General features: G+C 35.7%; 1 protein-coding gene across 1 annotated transcript in view; it reads left to right on the forward strand.

The window, feature by feature from the left end:
• The first annotated feature begins 829 nt into the window (after positions 1 to 829).
• Positions 830 to 18,708, forward strand: part of grin2aa (glutamate receptor, ionotropic, N-methyl D-aspartate 2A, a) — a 233,492-nt gene continuing 215,613 nt past the window's right edge. The window contains exon 1 of the mRNA XM_038271938.1: positions 830 to 1,342. The gene's annotated coding sequence lies outside the window, so the exon portion shown is untranslated. The remainder of the gene's footprint in view (positions 1,343 to 18,708) is intronic.

The following is an 18,708-nucleotide window of genomic DNA, read 5'->3' on the forward strand; positions in this document are numbered from 1 at the left end:
CACATCAATAAACTAACATTAAAGGTGATAAATACAGAATTCAAGCAGAAATAGATTTTGTGTTTTATGGGGTTAAAAGAACATTTTGTGTCTCTGCAAGTAATCTAGGAGTCTACAATGAAATCATAGATAAATAACAATTGTAATAAAAACGTATTAAATAATCAATTTATGTAGATATTAGCACTTGTAAATATAAATTTTATGCAGAATGATTACTGATAAAAATAAGTAAATAAAGACAATGGAAAATATATTCCCCCAAAACTCAAACCTGAAAGAATTCTACCCACTATACCTTTTATCTAGAAAGCACAGGTGTTTGAATTTAATTGTGTATTTCTTGGCAAAGGCTTTGGGAAAATATAGTTAAGCCTTATTTAGAAAATATGGATGTTTTGCTCATTAATTTTCCTGTTGGAACGCAGATTGACCGAGAGGTTTTGGGGCCTATCTACTTTCGGCCACCCCTTAGTGTATACTGGTTATTGCCTGGCCACCCTTATAAAATAATATTCTAGCTACGCCTCTGTTTCCCCCCTTCAGTTCCGTTGTGATCATGGTTTTCCGCAGGGGTTGACACTTTAATCGTCCCCAAAAGACATGACTAGAGGGACCGTTTGTTGTCAGAAAGAAGGGGGCTTGTTGTTAAATCTGATGGTAAAATGTTAACGGCTCCTTGCTGCGTTTAAAGACTTTCTATTTTCCCTATCTTAAACTGAGCGAGTTAGAGACGGAGCTTTAGCGCAGAGATCTGAGCATAGACAGACTATCCAGCTGCCCCTGCATCTGCAGAACACACACACACACCAGTGCGCACACGCTCGAGAGGAGAGAAACTCGCGGTTCGCTGCCCGAAGCGCCGCAAACTGCACGCGGCTATATCCCCATGTACATTGTGCGTCTCCGCGTGCGTCCGGTGGCCGCTCGCCTGCCTCTTCCACCCCCGCTGCGCCTCCTCTGCCCTCCCGGGACAAAGAATAACGAGATACAGGGAGCTGTAATCACACCGAGGCAAGTTTAGCCCCCCCTCCAACCCCCCCTTACAATGCGCGGGGGCCAACAGAGATTGCAGTGGAGAATCAGCAGTGTAGACGCACACACGATGAAGATTGGATTACAAAAAGAGAGGGAAAACAGTGATTTTATCCACCTCAATGTGAGGTTTTAAGACAAAAGGATTTTCATCTTTTTTTTTCTTAAAGCACGCTTGGAATTATTTATTACCAGAGATTCAGTGATTTCTTACCCCCCCCCTCTGCATGGTTATTGAAGGGAGAGAGTGGACTGTTGCAATGTCATCTCACAGCGCTGTTTTGGAGGTCTGTGGAAGGGAGATGCTGTAAGTACTTTGTTTCCCATTCATCTCTGATCCATTCCCTCTGTTGATCAGCCGAGACGCTGTGACTTCTAACGCGTTCCTTGCCCAAAGTGCAGCAGCATACTGGCAGCGAGAGCACAGCTGGAACTTAGACATAAACAAATTAGAGCTAAAAAAAAAAAAAAAGCAGCGTTAATCTCTATTAATTCATAATGTTGCTGCAGTGCGCACTCAGCCGGTTCAACACAGGTACGAGTACAGACAAAAAAAGGGAAGAAAAAAAACTCAAGCATATAAAATTTGCATCTTGAAAATATAGAAAATACATTTCTTAAACTGGATGATCATTTTAAATTGCAGGGGGGGTTTGATCGAAAAAGGATGGATAACACATTGCGGCGTTTTGGTTGGCACAACTTCTCCATCCCGTCTCAGGACGAGCGATCAGTCGTTAACTGTGGATCATCTCATCACATCTCACTTAATAATCATTTCATTTAATACCTAGCGCAGACTGCAGAGTTTTGGTGCAGGATCGGGTAAGGAATTTAACATAAGCGTGTTAGAAAAAGAGAGAAAAAAAAATCCATCCAGCGTGCGTCTTGGTAAAGATGTAGAGGAGGTATGCTCCAGTTAGTGGCAATGGGGGGCGCACGTGTATTGAATTGGTTTCATTGGATGAAGATCTGAATAAATTTGCAACCACCTTCACATCCCCGCTTTCTCTCCCCTTCTGTTGTCGGGATGCAGTCACGTTGTTGAAGCGCAGTACTGCCATCGCAAGCTCTCTAGTGAAAATAAAAGTTGTTGGCTGCGTGCTTCTTAAAAGGAGAACATAAAATGTATAAAACTGAAAATGATCAGTCTTACCTTAACAGAAAAATCAATAAGCTCTGCTAATTATCCCAGCCCAGCCTTCCCTTGATATCATCGCCCTTCCAATAGTTATGTGCTAAAGACATTAGTATTTTTCTCACATGCACTCCAGTAAATTAAAATACACTAATAAGTAAATGTATTAAAGTATTAAAAGAAAAAATAAATAAATTCAGTACCTAAAGTGATACATTTCAAGTCTTTATCTTAATTTAAACAATTAGGGATTGCAGAGGAACAATAAAAAAGTACAATTTAAAAGAAATTTCAGGCTACTAAGATGTATGTTAACATTATGCACATTATATGCATTACATGCCCTATATATATATATCTATATATCTATATATATAGATATAGATATATAGATATATATGCAGAAAGGGATTGGGATTTGAACCCACGACCTTCTTGCTATGAGGCAGCAACTGTGACCACACAGCCTCTGAGTTGCATTTACTGTAAATAATGTAGGAACTAGTAATTAATAACATTCTTTTGATAATTTTGTATATATGTCTCAGTTGTTTAATAAAAACCCTTTTAAGCCTTTCTGGCTCAGAAATTTGTACTTGCTGAGTGCAGAAGGAAAATTATCTTACATAATATGATAAACTTTATTTGGTTCTTTTGAAAAAATGTAATACAAATCACTGTAGTTTGGTCAAGATAATTATTTTTGCTGTTGTTGCAAAATTCAATGTTGTTTTTGAAGATTCTTGCTTGTATGTACGTTTATTTTGTATGCAGTGTAAGAAGAAGATATGTATAAAGAAGAATAATTAATCAGACATGCTCTACACTTATCTGTTCAGCAAGAGTGTATGTTGTCTTGTGCATATACAGGAAAAAGCGGAATTGGAAAAACACAGATATACAACCCAATTACATTTTGCCAGTTTTGTAACCCAAAAAATATATAGACAAACGCAAGAGATATGGAAAGATACAAGATAGATTTAAGAGCTGCAATTGCTGGATTTTTACCTTCACTGTTATTTACATATATATGAAAATGGTATCAGAAAGACGCAGTGCTTCAGGTGATTTTACAGATTATCACAGTAAGACGTTAAAAAGTCAAGTGTAGAACAAGATTAGCCTACAGGAGAGATTTTTCTTCTAAGGTAGCATTTGATTCAAATTAATCAATGTTGTTCATGGGCTAATAAAACCTAAAATTACCCTTGTCCTTGTTCCTGAGAGATAGTTTCACCAAAGACATTATTTTCAGCCATCTTTAAGCAGCTTGTTGACTTTAATTATAGCACTAAATTTACACTATATCTTTGCTTAAAGGTATATTGCTGTGCAGTTTGAGATTGTATATTGAATAAATGGAACATAAACCATTTAGAAATCATAATTTTCCTTAAAGTTTTTTTTCTGTTCTGTCAACCAAAACATTTATATACTCTGGGGGTCTATTTTTAATAGGTAAACACACAATATATTATAATTGTAGAGTTAAAAGGAATTTACGTTTTGCTTTCAGGTTTTTTATCAGTAACATTCAAGTGTCTCAGACATACAGTAGGTGTTTATTATCTTTTTTTTTATAAAGCCCTTTAATGAAATCCTGTGACTTTTTAAATTGTTACAAGACTTGCAAAGTCAATGTTACATTAATTTAGGCATTACTGTAAAGTAATAGTAATAAAAGTAAGCTCCACTTCATTCTGGTGCAGATTAACATCTGCTGCACTTCTAATAGAGTAGAGCTCTTATTTGCAAGGAACCCCCAACACCTTCAAATTGCACCTATGGGGCAAGTTCAAGAGAGAGGAGGGACATTTTATCAGCTTTAAATACAGATATATATTTTTTTCGGTATATGTAACTATTATGAAGAAGGAGGAGGAAAAAGAAGTTAGAGAAGTTAACAACCGTCACAAAGTTTAGGATTTTAAAATAATTGCAGCACATCTGACAAATGTCAGGCTTTCAAAGCCTCATTGTACGGGTTTCACCAGGACAAGTTAAATGTATAGCCATTACATTTTGAGTGTTTAATGTTCTCTGGCCCAAGAAGAGCACAGTATTATTTTTAATGGGTGTAAAAGGAGGCTTTGTGACATAGCCAGGACTTAGTAGCAAGATACTGTAGATAGTTTGCATTTGATTGAGAAACTATTTAGTCACCTAAACTTACATATATATGTAAGGATTAAGATATTTCTCACACCATGACATTAAAGGTTAAAAATCATGTGCAGACGGTTTCCAATATTTTGAATATATTAATATATTAATATTTTGTCATCAAATGCAACCTCAAATTACATTTTCTTTAGGAATTTTAAGCAAATATAAATCCCAGATAGATAATAAAATGCATAATGTTATCTTAAGTACAAGCGATAAAACTCCTCATCAAGTTACTCCATATGTACAGTCTATGCGTAGGCATGTGTTTGGCATCAGGTGCAGAGAGATTGTGTGCAACTCAGTTTTAATCCAGTATGTGGGAATTTGAGCAATATCATTTCTTCCCTTACATTAAATCCCTCCTGTTCCCTTTCTGTCTCTTTCACACACACACTGGATGTTTGTTGCAAGGTAAAGGGGGTAGATGCAGTGGGGAAGACAACATGTTGAAGCCTGAGTGGTAACAGACGATTACTTCCACTGGGCTTCTCCTGGGCATTCATGCACATGTCAGGGTGCATGGAGCAGATGGCTTGGGCATGAACGAGAGGGGCTAAGCAGAGGAATGGCTTGGAGACTATCGTTTGAGGAATTCAGAGACAGAAGAACACTGTCAGATAAAAGACGAAGTTACCTATTTTACTGTTAAATTACAAAAGTATATACAGTGCCTTTACCCACTGAACAAAAATTGGTTTAAAAGACATTGAAAAGACAACCTGATTTACTTCCAAACAATGTCTATGTTTGGTTGAAAAGTGAATGGTAAAAATCCATAATTTTTGCAACCCAATTTTCAACGACTATTTCTGGACTAAATCAAGACTATGATGGAACAACCAGCTTTAGCCTAAAAAAACAATGTTTAAATGATGTCTGGCGTTTGGGGGTAACACAAGATGTCACTAAAAGTAAGAAAGAAAACCTCAGACATATTATTATGTTTTTTAGTCAGCAGTAACGTCATGATGACGTTTAGACGGGGACAGAACTGCTGGCTTAGAGGCAGAATAAAGCAGTCGGATTGGTCTCACTATAAGCAAATATTACTGTGTACTAGATAGCAGTTGCAACCAAAAACTACTGCAATACATTGATGGCAGTTTTCTTCTTGAACTACAGGTCACAGGTCTAATTTTGGTCCTCAAGCTCTGGTGTCCTGCAACTTGTAGATGTGTCTCTTCCACACACCTGAATCAGATTACGTCCTTAGTATGCTGACAAAGGGTCCACCTCCATGTAGCTAATAGTAAGGACTCTTAAGCCATGAACACACCAAATAGGAATTTGACAGAAAATCATGTTGGACGAGGTCGTGGCGTTTAGCGCTCATTGAAAATCAGTGGGGATGAACACAACTGACACGATTTTCTTCAAATGGACTTGCATAGCTTCAAAAGAGATATCGTACTACTCAGCAATTGGGCGGCAATTTCATAGGTCTTACAAGAAGAGAGACGTGGTAACAAAGGGCAACTCATCCTCTTTGCGTAAAAATACAAAATAAAATATTTCAATGGCAGTGGAAAATAGTCAGGTTGTGAGTTGCACAGTGCATAGTCAATAAAACTTAAAACTAGGGTTGTCAAAAGTATCGAAACTCAAAAAAGTATCGATACTGAAAAGTTGTATCTGGATACAATACTCGTTTTTAAAAGTATCGATACAGTGCCACCACCAGTGGCACCTAAGCAGTCATTCATCTAGAGTGCAGAATAGAGGACAATGCACTTTCAGAACACTGTGTGATTGAATAATTCTACGCACTTTTCAGTTTCAAACTTTTTTTTTGTAAGAACTGCAGCTGCTGAGAATTATTTTTGTTTCTTAACCGGTTTGGCTAGTTTCATTGTTATGTGTGCAAAGCATAGCCAAGAAAGGAAACTTAAAATAAGTTTTTTATCAAGCTTGCTTAATATAGTGCACAGCATACAACCTTTATTGTATTTTATTTATTAATGAAAATATTTCTGTAGAATTTTGGATTCTTTGTTTTTATCCTTGTGGTATCGAAAATGGTATCGAGTATCGAATATTTTCCTTAGTATCGGTATCGAGTTGAAAAGTTTAGTATCGTGACAACCCTACTTAAAACAGAAACAGAATACCTTACCCATGATTGTTGGGGAGGACAGAAAATGGATGAAGTAGTGATCTTCTTTGAGCCCCACAAAAAGCATAGGGACAGTAGAAAGTGCAGCTTATCACGCTACTTAAAAACAGTAGAACTTCAACAAACTTTACAAGGAGAGAAAGTGGATATATAGTATCTATATAGATACAGTATAAAGAACATTTTTTATCTTCTTTGAGCCGCACAAAAAAAACCAACAAAAAAACAATGAGGGGCAGACAGTGCAGGTAAGCGAAGCTTATCACTTTTCCCTCTTTGAAAAAACAAAAAAAACAACAAAAAAAAACATCACAGATGATATAAACTGTGATTTTGAAGTCCTGAAGGTTGTCCGGATTCAGCATACTTTTGAATTCACAACAGGTGGAGGAAGAGAAGCTAGGAGCAGGATCTTGGAGCTGCAATGTGCTATAGTAGGATTTAAGGATGTTCTCTTAAATCCTGTTGATGGTGGGATTATTTGACTCAGGTGTATTAAAAGAGAGACAGACTCCTGGAGTGCAGGACACTGGAGTGGAATTTTAGAAAACTGTCATAGGTGTTGCTACACATATCGTAACAATGTAATTATCTGGAAAAACTTTAGAAAATAGGTAGCAACATTGTTGTAACATATCTGTTTTAGTCAATGTTATTTGGGGGAATCTTCATGCTTTTCAAACTTGCATTTCATACATAAAAAGACAGATTAAAGACATATCTGAACCTTTCCCAGCACATTTTATTCTATGTGTTTCCTGATAAACATATAGGGGGACTGGCTTACTTTGGAATTCAGATATTTTACTTTTGCATTTTCAACAAAGCAGACATGTTTTTTTTTTTTTTTTTTTTTTTTGCCAACATGTCTCTCTTCCAGTCAGACCTAAAACTTTGCCATCAAATTAATGTGTGTGTCCAACCAAAATACAGCAGGGTTCTAACTTAGTTGGAACTTTACAGGCTCAGTGGCAGAGAATCTCAAACTGCTGCATGCATTTCAACCAGATGTAATTGCTGCTATCTACTGATATATATATGCTCAGGTTTTTCATTTTTTTGATGAAGATCCTGAGACGCTGACTAGTGTGTCATGACATTTAGACGAAGGGAGGTTGTTAATTTTTCAGGAGGCAATTTAAATCCAAAATATATTTCTTACTTCTCTTGTCAAAGCGAAGCTCTTGAATCATAAGTAGTGAGGATTATGAAGAAAGATGAATGTGAGAATTAAGAGGAAAAAGCATTTTCAAAAACACTTCAGCTTTCAGAGCGGTGATTTATGGACACCTGAATGATCTGCGACACACCAACTTTCTATTTTGTATGAATTGTCCCATTTGAATGTATTTGCAACCTAAGAGCCTGATGTGCTTTTCCATGTTCAAATGCATCCACTGTTGGTTTTAAACTTCCGTTGGGCATCTCCTGGGTTTAAGAACACATACTGATTGTTTTCATATTCACACTACTTTAGGGTAGGTTGCCCTGCAGCAATGTTTCTTATGACTATCTCTGAAAACAAGCTGTCTTTTTGTTTAGCATGCACTGTCAAGGCATATCAAGCCATATCTGCCAAGGTCTTCCTTTTCTATTGTAGGTGTGGATTTGTTATTAGTAATTTGTAATTAGTCATACATGTCTGGATCTCAAAATTATATAATGGCACAGCGATCTGCATTGCAGTGTGGTTGACCACTGAGACCAGGTACAGAAGGAAAGAATTGTATGCCACACCATCTGTACTGGTGAGAAAGTCAAAATTGTACATTAAAATGAACATCTATAACTGTATTACAAACTTAGCACTGACAACAAACCATCAACAGAATCTCAACTGCAAAACTGCAAAATCTCAACTGCAAACTTGTTGTAAATCTAGTTAAAATTTAATGATCCAAACTATGAAGACAGAGATTCTAAAAATTAAGGCTTTAACCCAGTGAAAAAACAGTATTTTCTTGTTTAAGTACAATGGTCTGAATAGTCACGATAGTCTCTTTTATAATACAACTTAGTTTGTAGCATAAGTTTTGGATCATGAAATAAGTTTTCTTTGTATTGCAGAAATAGCTACATAGCAGAACTCTTTACTTCACATTTCAGACTAACAATAAAAAAGGAAAAACCTACAATACATTTGAATATGATGAATTTGAAATTCTTTACTGAAATGATCTGATTATGTCTATTTCTCTGACCTATTTCTATGGCCATATTCCATGTTACAGGTTTTAGAGTAACATCCAGATAGGACGTTTCTCAGCAAAGCAAAGACAAACCAAAATCTGCACCATGTCATAGGTACCAGGGCAGAAACGAGTCGCATGTTGCTGATCTGAAGTTTAACACAGTTTCATGTTGATAAAAAAGGGTGAATAAAAGCATGTTCCCTTAATAATACAACTCATCAGGGTATATAAAAAAAGAATACTTTACCTGATCAGATGTTTTGGCTTCATCATTTTTAGATATGAAATCAGCATACGTTTTTGTTTAGGTCCACAGTTTCTCTGTGAATGGAGATAGATTCTAAACACATGCAGACAGTCAGCCTATAAAAGACATAAAAGAAGATTTCAGAAGTGGGAAGTGAAAAAGCCTCTGGACAGAACTTTTTAAAAGTAAGTGGAATCCACCTCAGAATCACATTTCCATTCATGCAATTTATTTTATATTCCTTATATAAAATGGTGACTCTCATTTCGGATTGAAGCTTGAGGAAAAGAAACCCTCAAAGGAGACACAGTGCTTTGGGAATCACTTCTGTCAGGGGAAATGCAATTAGAGCAAAAATAAATGATGGAGGATGCAGAGAAAGGAAGAGATTGGCTAAATTTTGTTACTGAACTCTTTTTTCATTAGCGTCAAATTAGTCAATAACAAATCCATTGTAGTTAGCTGTTGCAAATCCTGTGTAAATGTGAAACAGCTTGTACTGTGATGGAATACCCTCAGCCATACATCTTATTTGTGGAATTGTTTCCTCCAGTACAGCATCTTCTAAATAAATCCCTTCATTAAACAGTTGCTCACCTGGTTATTTAACTTCAAGTAAAATTTTACTTGCACAACATTTAACTTTTGGTAACCAGTGGTGGAAAACAATTTTTTTTTTCTTTAATTCTTAAGAGGATGGACGCCTTAATTTATGTGTCACAGAGTTACCTAGTTTAGGTCTTGGGTGTCCCAGAGTTTCAATTCAATTCAATTCAGTTTATTTATATAGCGCCAAATTCACAACACATGTCATCTCAAGGCACTTTACAGTTCAACCAGATCATACAGTCAAAATCAAGAGTAAGTCATAAGCATGGAATTTGGGACTTTCTATGTTGCCAGTCAATTATAAGGCAAACAAAAACAGCAAGGCAAACATGCACCTGAAAAAAGTTTAACTACCTACTACAATAACAGCTGGCTAACTCAAGTGGTAAGTCACCCATCTGCACACAGGAAGCCCCAGTTTGTATCCCCACTGGGGAATCAGCTTCCAGTGTGGCTACTTAGGCAAGACCCTTCACGCTAATGCCTACTTTGCAAGTCGCTTTGGATAAAAGCGTTTGCTAAATACATAAACATTATAAATAATGTGAAACTGGTGGTGAAGTTTTATGAGTGTGAGTTAGAAAATAAGAGGACAAGAGATTGATCGTACTGTATGTACTATCTTACATAAACTTTGTTGTTTTGTTTAATGGCCATAAAATGTTATTTTTCCAGTAATTTGTTTGCCAAGCAGAAGGCAATGAGAGTGAAATGGATATAGTAAAGCAGGGGTATTCAACTTCAGTCCTCGATTGTCACTGCGACTTTTAATTCAATCTGAAAAACTCACAAGAAGAGAAAGGACAATTAGGAGAAATTAATTGATAAAATTACTTGGTCTTTGGCACTCAGACCTCGGCAGGAAAAATAGCGCTGAATTTTGATAGATATGCATGAACAGGAGTAAAGAATAGGGCTGTTTACCTCCAGGCCTGAAACTGGCGGTGGAGTGGAGATAGATGAAGTTGGTCAGTCTGTAGACTGCTGGTTAGCGAGAGGGTCTGCTGAGCTTTATGGGGAGATCCATTGGACTGCGTGAGCTGATACTAGAGCTTCACTCAGGAACCTGGAAGATGGAAGTCCAGTTGGATAACACTGGCTGAGAGAACCTGTCCATGATGAGCAAGCATGGAGCGACAGTGGAGAGGAAAAACTCCCCATTGGAAAGAAACCTCTGGCAGAACCAGGCTCAACATGGCAGTCTTCTGCCGGACCGGTTAAAATGAGAGGCGGAATGCAGTAAGAGTTTGGGAGGCTGTGATGGTGGAGGAGGGGCTGGAGTTGGGCTGAAACAGGGTCATCTGAATGAAGTCACAGCGCAACCAATGCCTGCACACCACGCAGTAGAGAAGCTATGGATCAGAGGCCTTTTAAGATGAACTTTGGATGCCGATTGGCATCCATGGAGGTGTGGTTCAAAGCTGTGTCGCAGGTGCATGAAGTAAAGCAATGAGTTTCTTCAACTGAACTTCCGTCTAGGCTCCATATGTTAATTTTTAAATCACCCGATTCAGGGGATTAGCAAATGCCTGATAAGCAGCCATCTATATAAATCTGATGTGCCAATTCTAAAACATGCAGGCCCTCAAGCTCTGGAGGTGAATATCCCTTTACCCATTGTTAAACTTAGACAGATTTTCTTTGTCATTTTGTTCACACAAGTGTAAAACAAAAAGAAATTTAGTTTGGAACAGCTGTCTGGACAATTTAATCTTTTTTAAAAGTTCAGCCTTGAAAAATAGTAAAAAAAAGTAAATTTAGTATTGTATTTTAATTGTATCTGTATTTTAAAACAAAGAAAAGCATCAGAACGTTTTCTTTAACCCTCTGTATCCAGTATCCAAGTAACTTTTTATTTAGATATTTTTTGGACCAGTCATAATAAAAAAAACAAAAAACAAAACCTTTCTACCTTTCTACTACAGTTGACCAACTGAATTTATTAGAACATCGAGTTATTTGTGATGCGATATTCAAGATTTGCTACAACCCTTAAGCATATGTTGCACTTTGAATTCCAACCACCTTCAAAATTGAACCTAATCGTCACCATATCATTTTTTTTCCTTTTGCTTGTGGAAAAAGTTAACTTTATAAACTCTGGTTTCAATGAATGTTTTGGTTGCAGACTGATAAGTGTTGATATCAAAAGGACAGTTGTTAACTTAAAAGCAACACTGTGTAAGTTTTGACCCAAGTATTAGCTTAAATAAAGATATATTAAATAATTTTTCATGCTCTGTGCGGGTTGCCACTCTCAACGCCTCACCTGTGTAACTCAAGAGGATCAGATCCATCAGTGAATGACAATATTTGGTCATTTGTGTCGGACAACAAAAAAAACTTAATAAACATACATATTCTGGAATATTTTTGGTTCTCTTATGTAGGATTTAACCTAGAGGGTTCAACTTGGCTTTGTCTTTATAAGTGACTTAATCAGCTGTTTTAAAGTGGGCTGCTATCCAATTCTAAAACATGGGAGGAGACTGTCTCATTTTGCAACAATACAGTGTTGCCAGTGGCCTTAATTGGCTCTATACCTGGAAGAAACATTTCTAGCACCTCCTGATTGCAAAAAGTTACACCTTTCCCCTTTGACAACTTTGTAAGAAAGACTTCTAAGGATTTTAATGTTGCATGCAGTGGGAGTAAAGCTAAGATGCGTCGTATTAATGTAAGCTACATATTTGTTTATTCAATATTCAGCTATTGTTAATTGTGTTAATTGTTCGGTCAGCAAAATTATTTGCACAAATCTGTCGTATTTTGGGCCAAGAGTTTATCGTCGAACAGCCATATTGATAAAAAATTTATTTGTCTATTTTTCATTTATATGCTGTATTTTTAATCAATTAAATATCTCCCTGTTTTTATTATCTAGAAAAGAAAAAAAACATCTCAGTATAGTGTTTATAAGATAGTGATGTGAATTGATGCTTGCTATACCACTGCAATAACTTCCAGCTACATATTTTGCACATTACAAAAATGTCATATTGTTAATAAGTGTGATAAAAATTATGATAAAAAAAACAAATCCCTTCATCCCTTCAAATATAAAACACTTTTAGTTGGATTTAGTGTATAATAAAATGGTTTAGTGTATAATAAAATTGTTCACTGTTCATACAGTATAAGACTGATTATCAAAGTAATATCAAGAATATGATAAATGATAGACAAGTAAATAGATGACACAGCTACGAGTAATTGGCAGAAAAACAATTGTGGAGGGAAAAAAAATCCAATTTGAAAGCCTCAGAATGCATCATAAACACACAAACTCATGTCCTTTGGGCTGTGGTTTGTCCACATTTATCATTTGCAGAATCCATCATTCAGACCCCAACTCTACATAAGGGCTGTATACTGGATTTTAATCCATACTTTATTCAATTTGCGGGGAGAGCAAGAATAACTAATGTGGCTTATGTGAATGCAATTATTCAAATCATCATGTAAAGATAATATAGATCAATTACTGCAGTATGTGAAATTCAGCTGTTTAAACACACATATGGACAGTTGATTATAGTAGAGTTATGTTGGTGAGGTAGGATAATTGTTTTCACATTTAGCAAAAAAGCTGAATATGTAGAAAAAATGGTGAAAAGAGCATTTAGTATCTCTTGATTTTCAGATTTGTCTGCCCAACATCATTCACTATTGTGGTGCCAAGAAACAATGGCCTTGATGTGACAACAAACTGCTCAATATGCTTTTGTGGGCCATGTTCTCTCTTTTCCCCTTTCCTCTTTACAGCTCTCCCCTAGAATAAGGCTTTAATTATTTTTGCAGAGGCAAGAAGAGGTAAAAAGAGGTAAAAGCATTATTTTGTTTGCCAGATTTCAGACTCAACTGACTGGCAACAAAAGATAATCTTGTCAGGATTGGACTCACTTGCGCTTATAAGTACACCAAATATGTGCTAGTAGGTTGACCATCAGAGATAACTGCATTTGACTAGCAGAGGGAGAGGGAAAGCGCTTTCTTTGAGCCTCTCAAAAAGCTAGGATATAAGTTAAACCTTTACTATGCATTTAGGCTGGTTGATTAGAGAAAGAAAAAAAAGTACATTAATGAAATGTTTTGATGTGAATTGATATAATAATTTCTTAGACAAATTATCCTTTCAGTGTGAATAAGCAATACAAGCCAAGAGCAGCTAATATGAAATGTTCCCTTGTAAATTATTTTGGGAACTCAAAATTACTGAAAGGTCCATAATAAAAATAAACCAAAACTGGACAAACTCATGTAAATTTAGCTGTAGTATGAACTAAAAAAAAATTCTAAGGGAAAGAAAGTACTTAGCTGAAAATAAATTAGAAATATAGTAAAATATCTGAAATGAATTGCAATATATGAAATATATGTAAATGAGAATTTTAGATAAGTAAAATGCAAAAACTCATTTATTGCATGAATATAAATGAGAGAACAGCTATTGAAAGATTAAATGTATGTGTTTCCATCTAATTAACATATTTTCAGTAATTTACAGTCATTGTTTTTTCTAAACCTTTTTACTGATTAGGCAATGCTTAAATATGAGGTGGTTGCACACCTTTTTTGCGTTGCAGTCTGCCCCCTGACCATGTCAAGCGTCTTTAGATTTGGTAATTTTCTTGCTTTTTTCCTGTCAGCTCCAAACAGGAAAACGGTGGTATAATTCACACAGGTTCACCAAAATTACAAAGGAAGAATAAGTGGAAAAATGTTGCCTGGGCCAATGAGTCTGTATTAAATGTATGGTATTCAGAGTGAAGGGTCAGTTTGGCATAAGAGCATAAAAGCATGGATGTATTCTTATATCAATCGTTCAGACTGTTTATAAACAACTTAAAATTTTTACTCCCATCAGGATAACCAGCCATGCCAGAAAGCTAAAAAAATCCCCTAACGGTTCTTTTGAAAATGAATGTCTGGTTTACTCCAAAAGCCTTGAAAGTCAACAAATAGAATTTTTAGAGGCACTTTTGCTAAGAAAAGATTCAAATCATGGATGTGAAGCTGAAAAGATTGAAGATACTGATTGATCCCATCATGTGATTATGGACATATAGCTTTTGAATGTGTCTGGGACTTTGCTGAATTTATCCCAGAAAGAATTTTGGTTAATCTAATGTTAAAGTGGGTTGCTGCCAAAACTAGCAAAGTGGACAAAATTAAGAGGCCTGCTTTTCACATCATCCAGGTGAGGGTGTCTGGGGTTGCACATCACAGACACCCTCACCTGGAATGTAAACACCACCTCACTGATCAAAAGGGCAAAGAAGCGCATGTACTTCTTGTAGAGGATGAGGAGAGCCCACCTGCCCTTATCCATCCTCACCACCTTCTACAGATGCACCATAGAGAGCGTATTGACCAGCTGTCTCACTGTGTGGTGTGGAGGCTGCAGTGCCTCAGACTGGAAGAAAGTGAGAAGAATAGTAAGAACAGCGGAGAAGATCATCGGGGCTCCTCTTCCCTCCATAAAAGACATTTCATCCCAGCGCTGCGTGTCCCGAGCCCATAACATCATCAATGACCCCTCACACCCCCACCATGGATTGTTCTCACTGCTGCCCTCTGGGAAGAGGATTCCATAACACTTTCTTCCACACTGCCATTAAACTGCTGAATGTTGTGTAAAATTTGTTATTTTATTTATATAAAAAAAAAACTGTTAGAACTGTAAATATACAGTCATATGTTTATATGACTATTTTTTTATGTATTTATTACTGTTTTCAAGGCTGCACTTTAAAAAAAAAGAAATTGTCTAGAGCTGTTTCAAACTAAATTTCTTTTTGTTTACACTCCTGTATACAAAATGAAAAAAATAAATCTGTCTTATGTCTAACATAAAGGAGGTTTCTGGTAATTTCTAACACCCCAACACTGTGGGGAGTTCTAAAGCTTTCCACTTACCTTGGGTTGAGGAAAGAAGATAAAGATGCATTGACATAGTGTACCTATGATGTTGTTATAGTCTGCAAAGCAAAAAAATGCCCATTCTTTACAAAAAAAACATTTCATGAGATATAACCTAAAGCCTTAATTAGAGTGCAATATGATGATTCACTGATGTCTTCTATTTAGCCTTTCTGGGCTGAGTAGCATGATGGGAATGGACTTAAGATGATTCATCTTTCAGTTAAACATTGTCTGTGTGCATACAGTATATAGGGGTGAAAAGATGAAATGTGGATTACTTGTCTCCAATTGATCCTTTTGCTTGAGTTTAAATACATTCAGTGCAAAATAATGTGGTATAAAAAATCTTATTGACAAAAACCCATAAAAAAGAGTAATTAAATCTTTAGATAGACTTTATTTTATCATTCAGCAGACAGTTTTGACAAAACTGCAACCACCAGAAATATACAAATCATCAGATTTTCCACTTAAACTTATTTAAATCATTTAAAAAACAGATAACTGGCTTTTTTTTACCTGAAAATTGCATACATACTGTATATTTTCCTGTTTTCCAGTCCTGTCATTTAAACTATAGCACCTCGAAAACTGTGAAAGAAGTGCTAGACGTTTTAAAAGTTAAAGTCAGAGCTATCCAAAAAATGAAACATGGTAAAAAAAAAAAAATAATAAGATAAATGTTCAAATCCAGAAAAAAAAAATTTAATTTTATAATATTTAAATGAAAACTAGCTTTAGTTTTAGGGTCCCCCCAATGTGAAAGAGACAAACTCTTCTGTTGAAATTTGTGATCCCAGCTGTTATACAGTAGCTGTGCTGCCTCCAAACGTTAAATAAAACAAATGATGGTTTTCTTCAATTAATCACACAACTGTTTCGTCTGCAGTGACACAAAAACACCCCCCCTTGTCAGTTAATCCATAAATTGTCAACAGCACATATGGATGCACTATGTGTCCATATGTTTCATGCACTTATGGTTTCGCTCATGCTCAGTGGTTCCACACACCTGCTCATACATCTAACATTTCTTTTGGTTTTATGCTTTTAAGTGCCATGTTGAAGCCAGTGAGTGCTTTCTATATGGGGAAAGAGTTTTTTGAAAAAGTCAGGTTATTTTTGCTTTTTATATACAGCTGGTATAGCCACTTATCTATTCATAATTTCTAACTGTTAAAACTTCACAACTGTGAAACTCCATCTTCGTGCATTATTCCACTGCTAATCCAAAGACTTTTCATTATGAATTTTAAATAATTTACCCCATAAACATTTGTGTCCTGTTAGCATGCATTAAAGCGATATGTTTAGGGGGTTTCAGTTAAATAGTTGTTACCTTCTAGAATAAATCCCAACATTTTTATAGCAACAGCCCTTTTCTTGGATATCTTGTTTAAAAAATATCTGTTCAACAATTTACAGTTTATATATGACCAACCCACATCTTTCTTACTTCTATAAAATACAGGCTTCCTGAAGCCCATCTTGCTTTACTTCCTTCATTTGCATGATAAAATGACTCAGTTAAGACAAAAAAAAAACAAAAACATAATTTTTAGCCTGAAACAATTAATCGGATTAATCAATTATTGAAATAATAATTAATTAATTGAAATAATCATCTCATTTAGTAATTGATTAATCGAGACTCTAAAACATGCCTTTAGCCGACAGAATGACCCACCTTAAGCAGCTGTTATGTCTAAATTGTAAAACAAATCTGTAAACATTTTACATTTAAGAAATATTATTCGTCCGTCAAAATGCTCTATCCAGAACTCCTCAAGTGGAAAAATTTTTATTTCACCTTGTTCGATTAAGTAAAAAATCTTCTGTTGAAATTTGTGATCCCAGCTGTTATACAGTAGCTGTGCTGCCTCCAAACGTTAAATAAAACAAATGATGGTTTTCTTCAATTAATCACACAACTGTTTCGTCTGCAGTGACACAAAAACACCCCCCCTTGTCAGTTAATCCATAAATTGTCAACAGCACATATGGATGCACTATGTGTCCATATGTTTCATGCACTTATGGTTTCGCTCATGCTCAGTGGTTCCACACACCTGCTCATACATCTAACATTTCTTTTGGTTTTATGCTTTTAAGTGCCATGTTGAAGCCAGTGAGTGCTTTCTATATGGGGAAAGAGTTTTTTGAAAAAGTCAGGTTATTTTTGCTTTTTATATACAGCTGGTATAGCCACTTATCTATTCATAATTTCTAACTGTTAAAACTTCACAACTGTGAAACTCCATCTTCGTGCATTATTCCACTGCTAATCCAAAGACTTTTCATTATGAATTTTAAATAATTTACCCCATAAACATTTGTGTCCTGTTAGCATGCATTAAAGCGATATGTTTAGGGGGTTTCAGTTAAATAGTTGTTACCTTCTAGAATAAATCCCAACATTTTTATAGCAACAGCCCTTTTCTTGGATATCTTGTTTAAAAAATATCTGTTCAACAATTTACAGTTTATATATGACCAACCCACATCTTTCTTACTTCTATAAAATACAGGCTTCCTGAAGCCCATCTTGCTTTACTTCCTTCATTTGCATGATAAAATGACTCAGTTAAGACAAAAAAAAAACAAAAACATAATTTTTAGCCTGAAACAATTAATCGGATTAATCAATTATTGAAATAATAATTAATTAATTGAAATAATCATCTCATTTAGTAATTGATTAATCGAGACTCTAAAACATGCCTTTAGCCGACAGAATGACCCACCTTAAGCAGCTGTTATGTCTAAATTGTAAAACAAATCTGTAAACATTTTACATTTAAGAAATATTATTCGTCCGTCAAAATGCTCTATCCAGAACTCCTCAAGTGGAAAATTTTTTATTTCACCTTGTTCGATTAAGTAAAAAATCTTCTTTAAGGAACCTTTTGCTATCTGATTATTGATCGATTAATTGAAAAAATAATCAACAGATTTGACAATGGATAGCTAATGAAAGGAGCAGCAATTCATAAAAAGTATCAGCCATGCCGGAAAAGAAGTAAATACAAAAATATTGGCTGGCCAATGGATCGGTCTGCCTCTAATAAGGACTACCAACAGATTTAGATCATTATTGTTTGGAGGAGCTGTCTCCAGAATGTTAGCTGACTGAATTGGACATGAAGTACGTTCAAAAGTATCAACAGAAATGTATTAGTCACCTCTATTTGTCTTTTATGTAATGTTCTCCAATAGCATGTGCCTCTGACATAAACAGATCTATATGTCTGTCTGTCAGCTGTATCACAGAGCATAT

This window comes from Cyprinodon tularosa, unplaced genomic scaffold (assembly GCF_016077235.1).
Source record: "Cyprinodon tularosa strain WSP-4 unplaced genomic scaffold, ASM1607723v1 ctg811, whole genome shotgun sequence".
NCBI classification, from domain to species: domain Eukaryota; kingdom Metazoa; phylum Chordata; class Actinopteri; order Cyprinodontiformes; family Cyprinodontidae; genus Cyprinodon; species Cyprinodon tularosa.